This window comes from Panulirus ornatus, chromosome 72 (genome assembly GCF_036320965.1).
Source record: "Panulirus ornatus isolate Po-2019 chromosome 72, ASM3632096v1, whole genome shotgun sequence".
NCBI lineage: Eukaryota > Metazoa > Arthropoda > Malacostraca > Decapoda > Palinuridae > Panulirus > Panulirus ornatus.
The window spans coordinates 4,385,236-4,405,668 of NC_092295.1; the positions used below are offsets into that span (position 1 = coordinate 4,385,236).

The window sequence follows — 20,433 nt, forward strand, 5'->3', positions numbered from 1 at the left end:
CAGAGAGAGAGAGAGAGAGAGAGAGAGAGAGAGAGAGAGAGAGAGAGAGAGAGAGAGAGAGAGAGAGAGAGAGAGAGAGAGAGAGAGAGAGAGAGAGAGAGAGAGAGAGATGTACTAATATGGACGAGGGAGTACCGCAGGCTCAAAGGGAGGTACTATTTAGACTAAGGGGGTACAGCAGAGAGGTACCACTTGGACTGTGGCGGTACCGCAAGCCACAGAGCGATGAGAGAGGCGTATCCCACTCTGCCTCCTCCCCCAAACCTTCCCTCTTTATAGAGCCTCCAGGGGAGAGTGAACATTTGATGGAATGGGAAAGTAGAATGATAGAAGTGTGTGTGTGTGTGTGTGTGTGTGTGTGTATGTGTGTGTGTGTGTGTGTGTGTGTGTGTGTGTGTGTGTGTGTGTGTGTGTGTGTGTGTGTGTGTGTGTGTGTGTGTGTGTGTGTGTGTGTGTGTGTGTGTGTGTGTGTGTAGTGATGGTGATGATTGTATAGCGTTAGCAATATTGGAGTTGTGGAGGGGTGTGGTGTTGTTGGTAGCAGCAGTGGTGGTGTGGTAGTTGTGGTGGCAGCTGGTGGTAGTGATGAAGCGGGCAAGGAATATGATGATACTGGACAATATCAATGAACTCTAGTGTTGGTTACGTTACGATCAATAACTCAACCTTTATGATTAGGATAATCGAAATCGATCATGACTACGTTATTTACAAGTATTGTGTCTTCAATAATTTTTGTGATATTTGTGAAGTATTGCTATACAATTTTGCATCTCGATTTATATTGCTGTATTCTGCTTTCTTGTTCTTCTGCTATGCCTGTATTCCTGTTATCTTTCTCATGTGGCTGTATTAATGGAGTTTATTCCATTGGTGTATAATGATTGCCTTATATCATACATTCCTGGATTTTGGCAGCTTGATAATTATTGCTATATTTGCTTGGTTTCACCTGTCCTTATCATTGATCAAATCTAGTGTTTTGGTATATTAATCTGTTTTCGTTTCGCTGTTATTCATCTGCTGTATTATTGTAGTTATTCTTATATCAACTGAGACGGCACGAGCAGCTGAGGCTCTTACCAAGGCCATTCTATCAACGCTATATTTACGCACACACACACACACACACACACACACACACACACATATATATATATATATATATATATATATATACATATATATATATATATACCTTAGCCTGAGCCATGTACTCATTTTATCGACCGACCATTAGGGGTTGATGAACAGCTAGGTTGACTGTGAACTAACTGCCGTAACCAGGATTCGAACTTATGTGCTCGACGCTGGGCGGCCCCTATTCATTTACCTTGAGTTGTATTGCAATTGTTTATGTTTGTTGTTGTATTTTGCATATTCTTCTGATGATATTGTATGAAATTTCAGTATTTGAACAGATACGTTATTAATGCATTTTTTTCTTTCTAAAGGTGGTGATGTCCATACTGTATCTACTGTATTTTTTACCGTTGCTGTTGCTGTTGTCAGTGGTGTTGTCAGACCCGGTGCCCAGACCTCTGCCAACACACGTTGGCTGATGTTGGCCGTGAGAGTTTAAAGTTTCCGTTGGTTCAGACTTTGAGTAGACTAGAAGCGGTGTGTGTGTGTGTGTGTGTGTGTGTGTGTGTGTGTGTGTGTGTGGTCAGAGCCAACCACAGAAGCAGGAAAAATTCCTGTTTCAGGATGTTCATCCCAATATTCTCTCTCTCTCTCTCTCTCTCTCTCTCTCTCTCTCTCTCTCTCTCTCTCTCTCTCTCTCTCTCTCTCTCTCTCTCTCTCTCTCTCTCTCTCTCTCTCTCTCTCTCGATCAACTCTTCCTACTCGATGAAAATTTATCGATCCTCTTCTCTTTCTTCTCTCATCCTCCTTTCCATCTATCTCTCGCCATTTAGTCCCTCCCACTCTCCTCCCTATCCATCACCCCTCCGCCCACACATCCACTAGTCAGACACACTAATGACAAGGACGTACTTCCTAGTGAGTTCCACTGGCAACAGAAGGCCTGGGGGCCTCCACACTGATTACTGATTTCTGTAACTGTTAATTATTCTTATTAATGACGTCAGGATGCCAGAGGGTTTATTTTTTGCATATATCATGCCTGTTTTGTACAAGGTTCAGTCGTGTTGAATAAATATATATATATATATATATATATATATATATATATATATATATATATATATATATATATATATATATATATATATATATATATATATATATATATATATATATATATATATATATATATATATATATATATATATATATATAATGCCACAAACTTGAAGAAAAATTTATGGCGAAAAATTTGTAGATAGAGCATGTGGAAGTTCAGGGACATTGCCTATGCTTTGTACATGTGATTCTTGGCAATACCTGTGTCTTGTCCATGTCCATTTTTCTGATACAAGAGAATCATCAATACTCACGGTTCGTTGATGCTCTCCGCACTGTTGATGATGTCGCTGATCAACTCTGCAGAGAGAAAGAATGCAGAGGAAAATAAATTGGTAATGATACTAGGGTCAGACTTTGACCTTTGACCTTATCTATATATTTGATAAAATCAAAAGATAGACTTCACACTCGAAACTAAAAATCATAGAATAAAATCTAATTACATCCTTGTACTGAAAACATTGTACAAAGACGTATTTCAAATGGTAATTGCAATAAAAACTCTTACAGTTCATGGCAATAATATCACAAAGTAGAAAAATACTAAGAAAAAACTTGATGGAAATCTTATTGACAGGATTATTTAAACAATTCTATGATAATAATGATAATGAGAATAGTAATGATAATAACAATAATAATATTAATAGTAATGATAATGATAATAATAATAATGATAATAATGATAATAATTACAATAATAATAATAATAAGAGTGATAATGATATTAACAATAATAATAATAATAATGATAATAATAATAATAATAATAATAATAATAATAATAATAATAATAATAAAGATAGTATTAATAATGATAATGATGATAATAATAATACTAATAATAAAATAATAATAATAATGATAATAATAATAATAATAATAATAATAATAATAATAATAATAATAATAATAATAATAATAATAATGATAATAATAATAATAATAATAACAATGATAACAATAATGATAATATCACTACAATAACTATAACCATTGTTATCATTATAATTGTAATCACTATCATTATCATATTCATTATCGTTATTATCATTATCATTATTATCATTTCATCATTTTTGTTATTATCACTATAATTATTACTATCATCATTACTATTATCATAATTATCATTATCTTGACTATTACTATCATTATCATTATATGAAATTGAGCGAACCGTAACTATGAATAGATTAGTGGTGTATAATGAGGTGCGTAAAGAGAAAAATTCTATGTTTAAAAGATAAACTCAAACTGTTGGTAAGATACTCTCAGAACGATGGTTTAATGCTGAGTGTATTACAGACTCGCCCTTCCCTCATACATATGTATTAAGAGTCAATTAATTACAGACAATATCTATTCTATATATTCCAAGGTTTATTATGGATCAGATGTCCAGAATTTCAAGAAAGTATTGTCAAAAAACGTGCCGTGTTTGAATTTTGATGTATATATATATATATATATATATATATATATATATATATATATATATATATATATATATATATATTAGTTCACTTTCTATAAACACTATTTTCCAGGTCTTTGATGAAATACTCTGGGAAGGAAATGGAATTTTAGAAATAAGAAAAAATGTAACAAATAGATTGCGTGAGAAATTTTATAGAATAAAAATATAAGATGAAATAGTTTATGTTTTGTATTGGTATCATTTTCTGCGTGTTTAAGTATCTCAGTTGTTCTTTAAATGGAGATGATTTACTCTTCTTGATTTTCATTTCTTACTGGCAGATATCACGCCTCTAATGCACTATCTTCAGTTTGGTGTGCATGATGCTGGTAATCTAAATGTTCTCTACATACATGCTATAAGAAAGGGCGTGTCCACTACTATACATTATGTGTGGTATATCTGCTCCCATAGCATTCCGTCATGTCCCTTCCCATTGTATTCTGGTATGTCCCTCCTCCCATGGTATTCTTCCGTGTCCCCTTCCATTGTATTCTGATGTGTCCCCTCCCATGGCATACCAGTATGTTCTCTTTCACGGTATTCCAATAAATTCCCTACTATGGTATACTTATATGTCTCCTCATATTATACTTTAATATGTCATCCTCCCGTGATTATGTAATATGTCCCTACCATAGTATTCCAATGTATCTCCTGTGATATTCCAATATATCCAATTCTATGATAATTCTATGATAATTCCCCTCTTTCACATTTTGATATATACCTCTTCCATGGGAATGTAATATGTCGTTTCCCATAGTAGTCCAGTATGGCCCTTTCCCATGGCACACCCAATATACCCTTCTCTATATTACTCCAATATGTCTTCTCCCATGATAACCCAACATGTCCTACCCCATGCTACTCTAATACGTATGTGACATGCAATTACTCTCCTATCGGTTGGTTCAGCTAGCACAAAACTAAACTCGAGAAACAACCACTCGAATTCCCCCTCGGGATATGAGTGCGTTAGCGGCGCGCTTAACACTTTTTAAGTAAAGATATACTTCTTAAAGAAAATACATGCATTCTATCAGTCTCAATTATTAATGCAGATGATTATATGATTTTTTCATATCAGAAATTAAACACGTCTTATCGGGTATGTCACCGTCAATATCGGTCCAGCCCCTGTAAAAATTATTTGATGATTTATATATTCTTTAAGATAATTTCCGTCAAATACGTAAGGGTTGTTAGAAATCAGCGAGGTATTATAGTAAAGAAACATTCATGGTAAACCATATATGCGAATCACCATGAACGCTGCAATGTTGTTATCTCTCTCAGAATACACAGCGACGGACAAGAATTTCTGTAGCATTAAACACAAATAAAATCAAGTAAACCAAAGTACAGAAGGACAATTTTCGTTTGGCATTTCACAGTTAAAGATGAGCTACCGATGCGATTTGTTGAGAGCAATGTCAAAGGTGCGGAGGCGGCTAGCGAGCCAGAGGCGCATTTTTCCCATCAATGCTTCGAATGAGTAATATGTAGATAAGATACATTTGTAGTTCTTCATTTTGAAATAGACGTTTCTCTCGCGTCACATACAATATCGACTTTACCCTTTAAGATCTCCGTGGTGTTGATGCCGTCATCTCTGCACTGTGGTAGACAAAAATGTTTCTCTCTCTCCCTTTTTTTTTTTTTCGATGTGGGTCGAGTTCAACGGGTACATAGATTGGGAATCATTTGTGAATGAAGACTAATTAGTTTAAGAACGTCAGGCTGCTGTACGCTCATAATGACGGAGACTGGCGGAAGCGGACATATGGCGGTGTTTGTGTTGCGTATAGAGATGATAAATACAACAATCAGAATTTAATTTCTGGCGTTTTATTGATATATATTTTTCCACGAAACATCCTAGAAAAAAAATCTATATGACAAAGAATTACATATATATGCAAGAAATCACTGACTGATATTAGTGTAGTTCAGAGCGCCACGAAGAACAGTATAATATAAACCCTTAGACTTCCTGAAGGACAGTGGCATATTAAGCGCAGACAATTCCTCGGACAATAATTCTTAAAACATTCTCCTAACTCCTCTCCTTCTCTCCACTCCGACAAACAAGACATAAAAATGAAAATCCCACGAGAAATAGCTTTCAGGCACCGGCATCCCTATGGCAACGAAGACCAGGGGTTAGGATACACCTTGGCTGAAGAGTCGAGACTCAAGGAGTAGCCAAGATCCAGAGGTTGAGGGAGGGATGCAGCTTAGCTTCCCTCGTCTAACAACAACACCAGCCCAGCTACCAGGGTCAGGAGCAACACGGCTGTGGCGGACATTGACCCAGAGGCCTTCCGCTATTCTTTCATACATCCGCATCCTTCATTATCCACAATTAGCCCGGCAAGAGAGACGATGCAGAACACACACACACACACACACACACACACACACACACACACACACACACACACACACACACACACTCACACACACACACACAAACACAGTCACAAAAAAAAATATCAGAAGAGCCGGGAAATGCTATGTCCCCAGCTACAAACCCAGGCTGGTCTGCTCTCAGTATAACTAGGCCACAAAGCAAGCGAGAGTAACAGAATAATTCAACAAATTTTAACTCTTTCGCTGGAAAATCTGGACACTACACCAACCCCGTTTGAACGCTCAGGTGGCGCGTATCTGAAAAAAAAGGGAAATATGGAGAGAGAGAGAGAGAGAGAGAGAGAGAGAGAGAGAGAGAGAGAGAGAGAGAGAGAGAGAGAGAGAGAGAGAGAGAAGAGAGAGAGAGAGAGAGCTCTTATTGTCCTTGAAGAGAAAAGACTTGGTTGAATTTTCGGCGTTTTCTACAACTCTAAACTGAAGAATAAAAGTCAGGTGCAGACACACACACACACACACACACACACACACACACACACACACACACACACACACACACACACACACACACACACACACACACACACACACACACACACAGGTGACGGGGTTCCACCGATATATATACCAAGCCATCGAAAGAGAGCATTGCAAGGGGCAGGTGGGGTTAGGAGGGTGGGGGGATCTGGAGCTGGGAGAGAGAGGGAGGGAGCGAGGGTAGTAAGAGAGGTGAGTCAGGGGGAGGGGGAGGGGAAGGGGGGGGCAAGCTTGAGCTGAAGTGGTTGCTCTTTTTTTTTCATAAATTTCTGGGGAGAGTCTGGTACGGTTTTCCTCCGCAGCGTCGTTGTAGTAGGAGTAAAGACATCGACAGCTGTGGATGATGATGATGATGATGATAGCGGGACAGTAAACAGGGAGATGGAATGACAAGAAGATTGTTCTTGTGTGTGGACGAGTGGACAACCTCTCTATTGATCATTAATGAAGCTTTCTCCTGAGCGAGAGGAGCTTACACCGACAAGTACACTCTGGCGACGGATCCGTACATGTCATACCGAGAAAGACTTTTCATCTCCGTCGGGAATGTGGTATGATGCACTGACATCCACAGCTTACAGGAGGGAGGAGAGAGGAGGGAAGAGAGAGAGAGATAGATGGGGAGAGAGAGAGAGCTTTACCACCACAGGGAATGAAAGACAACTTATACTTCCTTTCCCTGAGAGCACACACACACACACACACACACACACACACACACACACACACACACACACACACACACACACACATCTGAACGAGTATAAATATATCGGCTTCTCCTCAGAGCGGGGTTTGAGTAGCGTCCAACATCCCTGCTGGAGCTGAAAATATTTGCTACATTTACCGATTATCAACGGCCCGAGGCCCAGTCATGAGGCCCATTTTACAATTTGCAACACAGCTTAGGTGACCTTTGTCGAGGCGCAACGGAAGAGAGAGAATCGTAAATCTTGTTCGGGGTAAAAAGAGATTTTGCTGAGGCGGACGGGGCATTCCTTCCCCCTGCTGGCCTTTTGTAGCTGTTGAAGGATTTTAGGGACTTGTTTGATTTGTAGCCGGCGCATTGTGTTTGCTGCTGGATCATGGTTGTTACTGCCGTGGCTAACGAGTAGATCCTGGCTTTGAGGAAGTTCATTTTTGTACATCTACGGCTCATTGTTTATGTTCATGAGGCGAGGTTCTCTTAGGCGTCGGGAATGACAGTTTATAGAAGGAGAGGAACATCTCCGAGGCAACAAAAACTTGCACCGAAGCCACCTTCACCGGCTCTCTCTCATTCTGCGCCAGGAGGCCGGGGAATATGAGCCCCTGTGAGGTGGGGTGAATGTGAGGGCTGAGCAGCACCAGCAGCAGCAGCAGCAGCAGCAGCAAGGGACCGCTGGAGTTGAGATGTCTACGATGAGACACAAGATGGAGTCGGGCCGGCGATGTACGCATGTGTCCGTCCCCTCACTTAGTCTGCCTAACTTGGAGCTCACCGACATCCAACTAACGCTTATTACACCAGAGGCTATTTTGTGCTTTAATTATCAAAGTTGGGAGAGAGCGGATAGCAAGGGGGAGAGAGAGAGAGAGGGAGAGAGAGAGACGGGGAGTTATTGATATAGGTAGCGGGGCGCTTACTAACCTATGCATGTGGTTCTATGGTATAAAAGGAACTTGCAGGGTAGACTGGCAATGTAAGGTGTTTTGCCCCAAGGCTACGACACATATAGCTAATAAGATATACACACCCAGACAGGACCCTTGTAACTCGAAACCCAATTTTCTGGTTTCTAGAACCATAGAGACATGAAATTCGAGCTGGCTCAAGGGGTTGAATTAAACCAGATGTGGCACCAGAATATATCTGACTATATACCTTACATGTGACATGTACGTGTGTCTCTTTTATAACATCTGGATAGATACGGAGCAGAGGGCGTATGTCAGCATATAATGGTGTAACATTGAGAGCTTGAACACAGTATTACACGCTGAGGAGCATTATTGCTAAAGTTGTGAACATTAAGGCGACTGCGCTATAGCGAAATACCGTAGGGGGAACAAACATTGACTTGTGAGCTATTCATCCTGACCTATAATACTACACCTCATAGTTTGGCAAAAGTTACTTTAATACTCACTTAACGCATCACACTTATAAATTCACTTCAGTTTTCAGATCATTTTTTATTTCTAAATTCTTTCTTTTAGTCTGAATGTTTTGATGATATTAGTTTTTCTTTAGAAATGATAGAAAAATCTCTTAGTAATTTCATATCGTCAGTTTATGATTCCTAAAGCCATGCAGTTTACGATGAAAAATTAAAAGAATATGAAAAATGATTTTTCTTATTCTTTAACAAATGAACAGGATGTTAAAATCTTACCAACGGCCGAAAATATAGGAAAAATATATGGAAATAATCTATAGATAATGGTATGTGGGAGAAAACAATAATATGGTTATTATGTACAAGACCATCTCCATTAATCATGGAAAATATGTTATCACTAAAGGGAAAATTTCAGTTGATAATAAGCAATGCTCGATTGAATTAAATCTTTTTTTGTGAAAGTTTGCTGCGAATGCTCATTTACAACGCGAGTAGACAGTATGATAACTGATATGGTGTCAAGTAAGACCTTAGTGATATTGGTAGAGTTATATGTTAATATTACCTGTATCGTGGGCTATCTTAACTACTCTCGAAGGTACTTGTTTACCGCATTCAACATAATCTTAAGTATCTTTTCTGTTATCAACAATGTTGATAATGCATTTTCAACAGCTACATTTATAGTTACTGCTATAACTACCTTACAAATAAAGCAATTACTACATCTACTACTTGTGCTACAACGATCATTACTAATGACATTATTCCGCAATCACTCTTACTACTATCTCAACTACTTTGCAATTATTCGTACTGTTTCTGTTGCTATTAATTCTAGGACTATTTTGTGGCTATTTTTGCCGCTAAATCTACTGGTAATTACATCCATTTTCTCCTACTACTTCTGGTAAATACTTCTGCTATTACAAATATTACTGCGGCTGAATATCAAAGATAATCCTATTCTTCCTATCAGAACTATTATTATTTCTGTTTCTACTACTATCTTTAGTCCGGCTTTTTTTTCTACTACTAATAGCGCTACATCATATACATTTCCACTTCTACTGCTATTGATAATGCTAAGACCAGCATTACGGCGACTTATAAAAGCATTCTATTAAAGGTATGATCTCCAAAAGAATAACTGTCACTTTCATAATATTATTATTTCTATTATCATTATCGTTATTGTGATCATTATCATTTCTGTGTTATAATCATATGATCATTACTGTCATACTTAAATGATAATTCCGAAAATTACCATTGCTTGTTGTAATGCTATCATTACTACTGGAAAGATATTTTATGTAGTCTGGGTTTATTTGGGTTCTAGGTTTCATCATAAAGGCAACTTCGAATATTTTCATAGGTATTTTCATCAGATTATTTCTCTATGTATTATCATCTTTTCATTTTTAATTTCTATATAGTTCAATGGGTATCAGCAAATGAACCAGAACCAAGTTTATGCACACACACACACACACACACACATATATATATATATATATATATATATATATATATATATATATATATATATATATATATATATATATATATATATATAATTATATATATATATATATATATATATATATATATATATATATATATATATATATATATATATATATATATATATATATATATATATATATATATATATATATATATATATATATATATATATATATATATATATAATTATATAGATAATAAAGTGTAACAAGAAGGAGAGACGTTTCGAATAAACTGGACTTGTTGTGATAGTTGATACCAGAATATCAACCAACATATTAACTCCACTTTTGATGTTAAGATGACTGAGGCTTACAGTTAATTAACAGGCAACCTTACACCAGCAGGGTCTCATCACCAGCTTGCACAAGGCTAATATCCACTTCAGTGTCGGGGGTTCTTTATATATTGTCAGCGAGGGAAAGAAGGATATATAATATGGCAATGAGGTTGGGGTAATATGTCTATTGCTTGACCATTGATCAGAGGATAGGCAGAGAGAGCGTGTGTGTGTGTGTGTGTGTGTGTGTGTGTGTGTGTGTGTGTGTGTTTGTGTGTGCGTGTGTGTGTGTGTTTGAGCTTGTGCGCGTTTCTGCCTCTGAAAGAGAGCGCAAGAGAGTGGATGCTTTAAGGGGGGAGAGGAAGGGGGACGCTTTGCCGGGTGAGAGGGGGGTAGAGGTAGGGGGTATTTCCAGGATTTTAACTCTTGAATAATTTTATGACCACCTGTGGAGTGGAAGGAGGTAGTTGGGGTGGGGTGGGAGGGTGGGGGGGTAGTAGCATTGGGGGTAGCAGCAGGGTTGGTGGTGGTCGAGTTATCAAGCCATTGTCCACAGCTTTGTTTTTAATAAATGATCCTCTTTTTCCTGGCTGGTTTTGTGCCGTTGTTCCTAAGGCTGGGGGAGAGAAAGCAGAGACAGGAATTTACCCCTTTGTGTTTTATTCCGAGGTGAGGATATCTTCTCTTCCTGGGTTCGAATCCAGGTTGTATACACTTCTTAGCTGCAGAGGACAACACCGCATAGTTCTCTACCATAATGACTTCTTGGTCACAATAAGGTTTTAAACACTTTATAATTTCTTTGTATTTTTTCTTTCTACTTGGTTCTGGGAACGCAAGTCGCTTACCGAGAATAAAGTGAATTTACCTTGTGATCTAACTTATACTTAAAATTGAGAAATTAAAGTTTGTCGTATAGTCAAATATACTCCGAAATACAGAGTGAATATATTGGGCAAAATGATTCTGTTTAGATTTATCATATTATATCATATTATAACATCGTTTTCATGGCTATATGCATTTTTTTCGGGGTTTTCAATAATAGCGTCAGAAGCCTTATATAAGCCTTAGATATTAGCAATGGAACTGATGTGTGGAGTATCAAATTCATACAATGAAACGGTATGTAAATTTACTTTACATGTATACGTCCAAATATTGTGACGGACTGATAAAGGTGGAATAAATATCAAGAAATGAAAACAAAGAAAATATTACTTTCTTATTAATATAGAAATTTTCTTTTGTGTAAAGTCACTGCTATACTCTCGCAAGTTAAGCAAAGAAAATTCAAATGTGTGTTACCAAAGCAATAATCAATACATGTAAGGGTAATCAACACAACGAATCTGTTTCTCAAATACTTGAAATAATTCATAAAGAAAAAATATCGCTATCATAACATCGCTTCATTTGTAATCCGATAACCGTAATAATTCACTACAACTACATTATTCTTATCATCTTAGCTTACTATAATTTTCCTTTAGATTAAATTGACTATTTTGGAATTAATGTGTTGACATTTACTCGAGACGAAAGTTATATGTTTACATATGCAGTATCAACTGGATTTTAAACCTGTGCGTTCAGTACTAATTCTTAAATATATGCAAGTTTGTACATGGCGTATGAATGCACAAATCGAATGCCTTAGCAATCATTTATTTTCCTTATAATTCAGCAATATCAAGGTCATATAATATCAAGTATATTTCTTTCGCATTCACTTAATTGTCCTTTATTTGTTAGACTCAAAAGGTTTCTATATATCACGGGTTTCTCTTGATGTCTTACATGTGTTTCTAATATATAAAACATGTATTATGAGGCACAAGAACTCCGGATGAGCAAACAGTTTGAAACCCGAATCCCATATTTTCCGTCAGGCGACACGGTCGTCCGGTTTGCGCCGGTTTGGGTGTCCGTTGTAGAACCGCGAATAGATACTGTAAAGGACTGGAAATAACTGGATTAAAAGCAGATTTCCAGTAAAAGAGAACAAGACCCCTGGAACTAGAGAAGCAAAGGAATTTTTGTTAGAAGAAATAGGAGAAGTGGTTTGACTACTTGACAAAAACGGTACGACCCTTAAGCACGGAGGTAAGACCCTTTAAGAACGATGGTTCGGCCCTTAGATACCTCGACCATCGAGGACGAGTATGACTATTAAGCACGACGGTACGACCCTTGAGCATAGAAGGACGACCGCCCTTGAGGACGACTGTACGACCCATGAGTGCGATGGTCTGGCCTTTGACCTGACTCTTAAGCTTCTCCAGGCTGGTTGAGACTCCAGGGACCCTTCAACTGGAAGGGGAAAGGAGGGGGTGACAAAGAATAACACTGACAATTCCAGGTCTCTGGGTCTTGGTAACGATGGGGAGGAAAAGTATTCATAGAGTGTTTTTGTGATGTTGGCAATGATGACGACGGTGGTGGTGGTAGGGTTGTGGTGGTTATGGTAGTGAGTGTGGTGGGTGCGATGGTTGTGATAATGTTGGTTGGACGATGATGCTTGTGGTAACAAGGGAGAGATCTTTGTTCGTTTTTTTTTTTTTGGTCATTCACAGCTGTGTGGACTCTTGCTTTATTTCTCCAACTGCTCTCTCTCTCTCTCTCTCTCTCTCTCTCTCTCTCTCTCTCTCTCTCTCTCTCTCTCTCTCTCTCTCTCTCTCTCTCTCTCTCTCTCTCTCTCTCTCTCTCAGCCTATCATATTCGTTTCTTTATTTCACCTCTTTAATCTCATCATCAGATTCAACCTTCATCCTAGAATGATCAACACAAACATTACTCCTTTGAGCATCTTCAATATATTTTTTCCCCTGTTGGGTAGAGGTGAGCGAGGCAATTATTAAAGATATTCTATCGTCTGTTTGGACCAAAGTTTCCTCCGTATTGCCGCTGAAGGAGAACTTACTGAAAACTGAAAAGGCTTTATATACAAATCTATCTTTGGCATTAGTTATGAAGCAGACGGTTATCTTAAATTCAAAAGTCCCCTTATTATTCCCTTATGTATATATATTATTCCTGAGGATAGGGGAGAAAGAATACTTCCCACGTATTCCCTGCGTGTCGTAGAAGGCGACTAAAAGGGGAGGGAGCGGGGGGCTGGAAATCCTCCCCTCTAGTCTTTTTTAATTTTCCAAAAGAAGGAACAGAGAAGGGGGCCAGGTGAGGATGTTCCCTCAAAGGCCCAGTCCTCTGTTCTTAACGCTACCTCGCTAACGCGGGAAATGGCGGATAGTTTAAAAGAAAGAATATATATATATATATATATATATATATATATATATATATATATATATATATATATATATATATATATATATATTACAAACTTCAAGTATCTTTCTGAACTTTGGGAAATATACTCCTGTGTTCTACATCAGGACAGAATTTCGTTCTTTATTCAGATGGAATAAAACTTTGGAGTTCTGTATTATGGACGAGGGGTTCGGGCTTCGCACCTACCTAAGTCTGAAAAATTTACATATTCCTGATGATATCTGGAAATCTATTGGATATATAAACCTAGTTTTTATTCTGTGTCATTTTATTTTCAGATTTTTGGTTTTAAAGTTACATGAATTTGAGGTTTTATCAACTGTCGGTTTTGGAAACAGTAGATGAAATCTAAAAGGTGTTAGGAATGCTTTGCATATCTCTGGCATTAATAACAGCTACGTAGAATTAAGTGTGGTTGATGTAATAAACCAAACCGCTTAAATGTTATCAGTATCTTTTTCCGTATATTGGAAACCAAGTTGATAACGTAAAGCATTTATGGTTGAGATGTACAAAGTAATCGACTGTTGCCAGACGAAATTCTCTAGTAAACAAGCGTTAGCAATACCTATTTTGTAATCAAATGCACCTTATTCGTAGATTTGACAACGTATGAAATTACTCCTTATCTAATATTTAATGTATCTTTTATTGATCATAGATAAAGACCTAAATCATAGATATACACATACCTTACATCATTTTTCACGCTTCTGTCATCACACTTTGAGGAAATATAATGCAATACACTAAATGATATATGAATTCGGTATGTAGTCAATTATGTAACATTCAGGTCATCTTCCCTATTTCCGAATTATACAGACAAGACTTTTGTGAGATTTTTGATATATATCATAAAGCTTATAGGCTTAACCAAGGATGGGTCTCAGCCACGGTAAAACAAAAAAAAAAATGAGAATGAATAAAACATTTCTTTAACACGGGGTTTAGTTCTGCCACAGGTTTTATCATATACTTCTCAACTGTAGGGTGATGCAACTGGTTAATGTGGATAAGAATAAAGTAGACATAACTCCTGAATGACAAATTAGACTTCTGAAATCTTCTGCAGTTTATCATGTGGTAGGACTGTCTTCTATACATATCATTATCTAATAATGTTTAATTTTCTCTATACAGCTTTACTGACAAAACGTATAATATAGGACTTGTATAGACTTAAGAAGGTTATAATCAGATTGAAATTCATAGATTTTTCTTCGCCCTGTCATTTGAGAAATTTACATGAGATTTACTAAATAGCTTTTAGATGTAGATGTGTTGATGCCTCTTTGTTTACAGAAAGAATAAATGATCCTGTTCATATGTCGTATTTTTTTACCATTTTACGAATTAGTACACAGTATGAAGCTGAAAGATTTAAAAGAAATGTCACAACAGTGATGTATCTCGATATTTTGCCAAAGAAACTGATATTTACCTTATGAGTCATTGTAATTATAATGTTCATGTATAGTACCTCCATTACTTATAAGAACTTCTTATCTTTATCTATGAATATTTTCTAAGTGGATTTCCTTTAGATTACGTTGTCATTCGGAAGATCAGTCAGAAGGGAAACCACTATTAATCATCTTGAAGAACCTTATCAAAAGCAATCACCAAGGTAAGACGCCTTAGTCTATTATATCGGTGGAAATAAGGTAAGCAGTTCATTGACATATGCATCTAAATTTCGTCTGAGTTATCAAATATGACACGAATTTTATGTGATTTTAGAATTCTATATGATTCTTTTATTTTGAAATTTGGTTCAGGGAATTTCTCATATTTGCTGATGCCTGGTCATTACTGTTTCTTATTATAAAAACTTACTGATATTGGGAATAATCCCTTTGATAACGCCCTCTTTCTGTTTTTTAGACATTGTAATTAATCTTAAAAATTTGGAAGTTTTAATAGTCTTCGAAAGTTTGAAAATTTATTATCTCTGGCACTTCGTGATGCTCTACAAAATAAAATATTTGATGATAAAAAGAAAAACATAAAAATGATAAAAAGGTGGACTATGGGAAAAGGGCTTAGGAGTCATTTATGTTGAAGTGTTGTATCTCAAATGCAGCAGTGCAGTTGTAGTAATGCATTTTTAGAGGTACAGTTGTACTGATACAAAGTGAGAGTTGTAGTGGTAGAGTTGTTGTGGCAAAGTTGTTGTGATATAGTTAGTGATGTAGGCTACAAGGGACTCGATAAATAATTCCATTTAGTCAGTCAAGTTAAAGATATCAAATATTATAAGTGGCAGAGAAAAGAAAATAATCCATATTTCCTAATATACTTTTAATCTCATCTTTTTATTGCATGATATATCTTCTTAACAATTCATAAAATCATCTTGTTTTAAACTTCCTTAAAAAGAGATGAATGACTACGAATAATGCATCCAATATCTTTAGCATACAATCACTCGATGAATATATATCTATCTGAACGTTTATTTTGTATATGCTTCCGTACGTATACTCATTCATGTGTTTGACGCAAAAGATTGATGATTACACGATGTTACTTAAATGTTACAGAAGCCTACATGACGGAAGGGTTAAAAATAACACAATGCCTAGGTAGATATTATTCTCAGAACTACACACACACACACACACACACACACACACACACACACACACACACACAACTGACTGTTGTATTTCTTGTGCCTCCCCTGATGATGTGATTATTACACGAAAGCGCACTTGGGTAATTTTCGTGTTTCATTTTCCCCGTGGACTCATATGAATATCTTGATCACGCGCAAAATTGTGATCCTTTCCAATATACATACATATATATATATATATATATATATATATATATATATATATATATATATATATATATATATATATATATATATATATATATATATATATATATATATATATATATATATAGAAAGAGATACAGATATCAATATAGATAACGAAAGTGAGTTATAGAGATTTGGAGAAAGAAGACCAAGGAAGAAATATTCGCAGTAAGATAGCGACAAACACCCGCCACAAGATAGACAGACATGGTCTAAGGTCTCTTTAAAATGTACCATCAACCCGAGCCCTGATGCTCCAGAGAGTGGCTTGGTTTCATTTCCTCGTCCAGTGAGTCTGTTTTATACTCCATGTGAAGGTCTCTCTCTCTCTCTCTCTCTCTCTCTCTCTCTCTCTCTCTCTCTCTCTCTCTCTCTCTCTCTCTCTCTCTCTCTAGACGTTGAATGTAGTCTTCAAGCTTTTATATGATCACTAACTTCTAATGAAATAGAAAAGGAAATCATTAAAAAACAAAAAAAAAACTGATTGTTGTTATTGGATTACTCAAGTAAACAATACTACAAGCTTCTAAATCCAGAAACATTATATACACCAAAATTGTCATACAAGAATTGGAGAAACAGGAAAACTAATATAGTAAATCAAATGCAATAATCTTCAACATAGTGTTTCTGGTTCATCTACTTGCCCTCGCGTGTTGCTTCAGGTTTCCAGTTATTCTGGATCAAGTGTGATGTAAAATGAGACATCTGTTCCACCTGACAATTAGGCATTAACAGCGTTCGTCCTAGGAGTAATTGCCAACAACAAAATCAGTATGTGAAATTAATCATGATTATCATCTGTTCTAAGAGAAATAATTTTAGATTGAATAAATTCTCTGGTATTTCTCCTAGTTTGTGCAAATTTGAATTATCAATTAAGATTATAGGCTGGTGTAGACGCTGTATTAAAAGTAATATTTTTCTATATTTATTTTCGATATTCATTTGTAAATCCGCGGTAGAGACCTGGTGTGTTCTGAGGCCTCATCACAGCGCAGAGGCGGCAAGAGGCGCTCCGGCCGCTGACAATTACCTTCTCTAAGCAAGACTCACTTCAGTTATCTACTGAATTCCTCCACCAATAACCAGGCAGGATGAAAACCCAGATTCCTAAGGGAGGCTGTTTTCTTTGCAAGTTCTCTGAAAACGGGTGAGTGGAAGTGGTGTGCTTTAGGGCAGGAAATTCGGGACAGAGTTTAGAGTGGCGATGTTATGAAATCTCCTGAACAGATAGTTATCGGTTTGTCGTGGCGTTAGAGGCTTGTTCTCGCCGTGAACAGTTTGTGAATCGTCGATGATAATCTTGTTACGAAGCCTTGTGTAGGACAATCTAGTAGTTGATTATGCCAAAAAAGAAAAAAATATTTCGGTGGAAATATTCAGAGAGAGAGAGAGAGAGAGAGAGAGAGAGAGAGAGAGAGAGAGAGAGAGAGAGAGAGAGAGAGAGAGAGAGAGAACATCTGCAGTGTTTGGAGAAAGTCTTGTCGCGCATTGACTTTGGGCAGCGGCGGGAGGACGTACGGCTTGAGTGTGTGTGTCTCTTGATGACCAAATGATAACCTGGGGTTCACACTTGAAGTATAAATAAAGGGAAGGGCATCGGTGAGGCCTGGTGTAGTTGGCTGACTAGAGAGAGAGAGAGAGAGAGAGAGAGAGAGAGAGAGAGAGAGAGAGAGAGAGAGAGAGAGAGAGAGAGAGAGAGAGAGAGAGAGAGAGAGTGCGTGTTAAGGGCAGGGTGTGTGAGAGAGGAGCGACTGGTGAAAGGGAAGGTACTGGTGTGCTAAGGTAGGGGTAAGGGAAGGCAAGGGGAGCTAGGAATCTAGGTAAGGGTAAAGTTGATCTAAGAATGTCACTAATGTGGTGGTATGAGAGTTACACGTTCTTGAAAGGCTGTTTGTAATTTCTTCAGGCCAGTGTGTCAATACTGGACAAATAGATAGGCAAATATGCTGGATAAGGATCTGTCTGAGGGAATAAAAGGTTGTTAAGGGTGAGCTGGCCGGTAAACGAAAGCGTTTAAGGGAAACGTTTAAAGACGACTAGGATCGTTAAGCGTTACGGAGTAAAGGTTGTCCAGTTTTTTTTGGGGGGATAGAGAGCAAGGTCTGCATGGTTGGTTAAAGAGCTGGGGAAACGTAGCCACAATGCGCATGCACGTGCACGGCAGGGGGAGGGGGGAGTGTTTTTGCACAGGCAGAGCTGAACAAAAGCAGCTATGGCTCTGCTGGCGCCCAAGCCCGGGGCTTTTGGACCATCTCTCGCTCGCTCCCTTCTGTTTCCCATAAGCTACACCCGACTCCACCAGCCATCGGCAAGACCCTCGCCTCTTTATACCGCCGTTCCTGGGCCATTTTTATCGACAGGAATCCACAGCTTGATATTATTTTCGTTGAATCTTATTCAGAAAATGGATATACGATGTTGATATATCTGGAGGAGGCGAAGGCCTCGGTTACGGCAAAGACACGTCTTCAGCTATCGGTCTTCGAAACCTTGCGGAGACAGACCGCTCGCCGCAGCCCAACTTACGCCACTTATTCCTGCACACAGTCCCTCATTTGCGTCTCTTTTCCCTGCAAGAGGTCATTATACAGCATCCTTGTGACACAGTTTCCTATGACTGATGTAATAAGAAGGAGGATCACAGTCACCTTTAAGCTGTTTCCCATCACCGGTCGGGAGTTGGTCAGCCGGAATACTCCCGAATCAACTAGCAAGGCCGTGGCCTCACTAACAACTCGCGCTATAAACATGAATGAAACGACTAATGAGCCTCACTCGGTCAAAATACCTGAAACATCTGGCATCACTCAACCAGATAGCACCAGCAAGGGTTGCCAAGTTGGGATATTTTATATCCAGCATAGCTTCTGACTCGCCGCTTTTGTGAATGAAAAGAAGCCTCGCTGTTGCCACTAGTTGCTACCAGAGTACGTTCTGTGTGCCTTTATTTTCCTCTCCCTCGCGCGAAGCATTTGGAAAGTAAATATATTTGAGGCAATTCCTCCACACATCCAATTAATTCCAGATCATCATTTATTTTCACAGTGCAAACTCTGGCCTCATAATTTGGTGGCGAGCGGTCCCGAATGACTCCACAGGTGGCACTGTGCACTCTTTATCCCACGTGTTTCAGCTCACGGCACTGCCTCCCACTTGCAAAGAAAGACCTCATGAGGCCACTGTATAAATCAACCTCCGTGTTTGCTATCTAAATTTGCGACGCGTTCGCTGTTAAAGTTAGCCGTCAGCCCAGACATTCAACCGCTGGTAATCGTCCGCAGCAATCCAATTCATTCTAAAATTTACTTCAAATGATATTCTTTAAACCTCTGATAAAACTACGTTAGCAGGTAACATAAGAGTTTCAATAGACCACATGGATTCCATTACTAAAGAAAACATCCGTGTCTAGTGAGATCTGTTGATAAAGAGAGAGAGAGAGAGAGAGAGAGAGAGAGAGAGAGAGAGAGAGAGAGAGAGAGAGAGAGAGAGAGAGAGAGAGAGAGAGAGAGAGAGAGAGAGAGAGAGAGAGAGAGAGAGAGAGAGAGAAATACTTTTAAATTCAATAAATGCAATTTGTTTTGCAACGTAAAGGAGATAGCAAAAGAGTGGGTAGGTTTTATTAAAGCCGATGACTCAGTAAACAATGGTTCAGTTCGCTCACAGCCAGACGCCATTTGATTAACTTTTCTGGTAAAGTTTATGTATTGCTTTAAACAATATTTTTTGTGAGCGATATATTTTGAGTTGTCGAGTACGATTTAATTCAGTGTCAAGAGTTCGAATGCTCTAA

General features: G+C 37.8%; 1 protein-coding gene across 9 annotated transcripts in view; it reads right to left on the reverse strand.

Annotated features, from left to right (window-relative positions):
• Nucleotides 1-20,433, reverse strand: part of pros (homeobox protein prospero) — an 844,893-nt gene that overhangs the window by 777,605 nt on the left and 46,855 nt on the right. For all 9 annotated transcript variants that reach the window (XM_071660582.1, XM_071660580.1, XM_071660581.1 and 6 more), the window contains exon 2: nt 2,460-2,505. The gene's annotated coding sequence lies outside the window, so the exon portion shown is untranslated. The remainder of the gene's footprint in view (nt 1-2,459; nt 2,506-20,433) is intronic.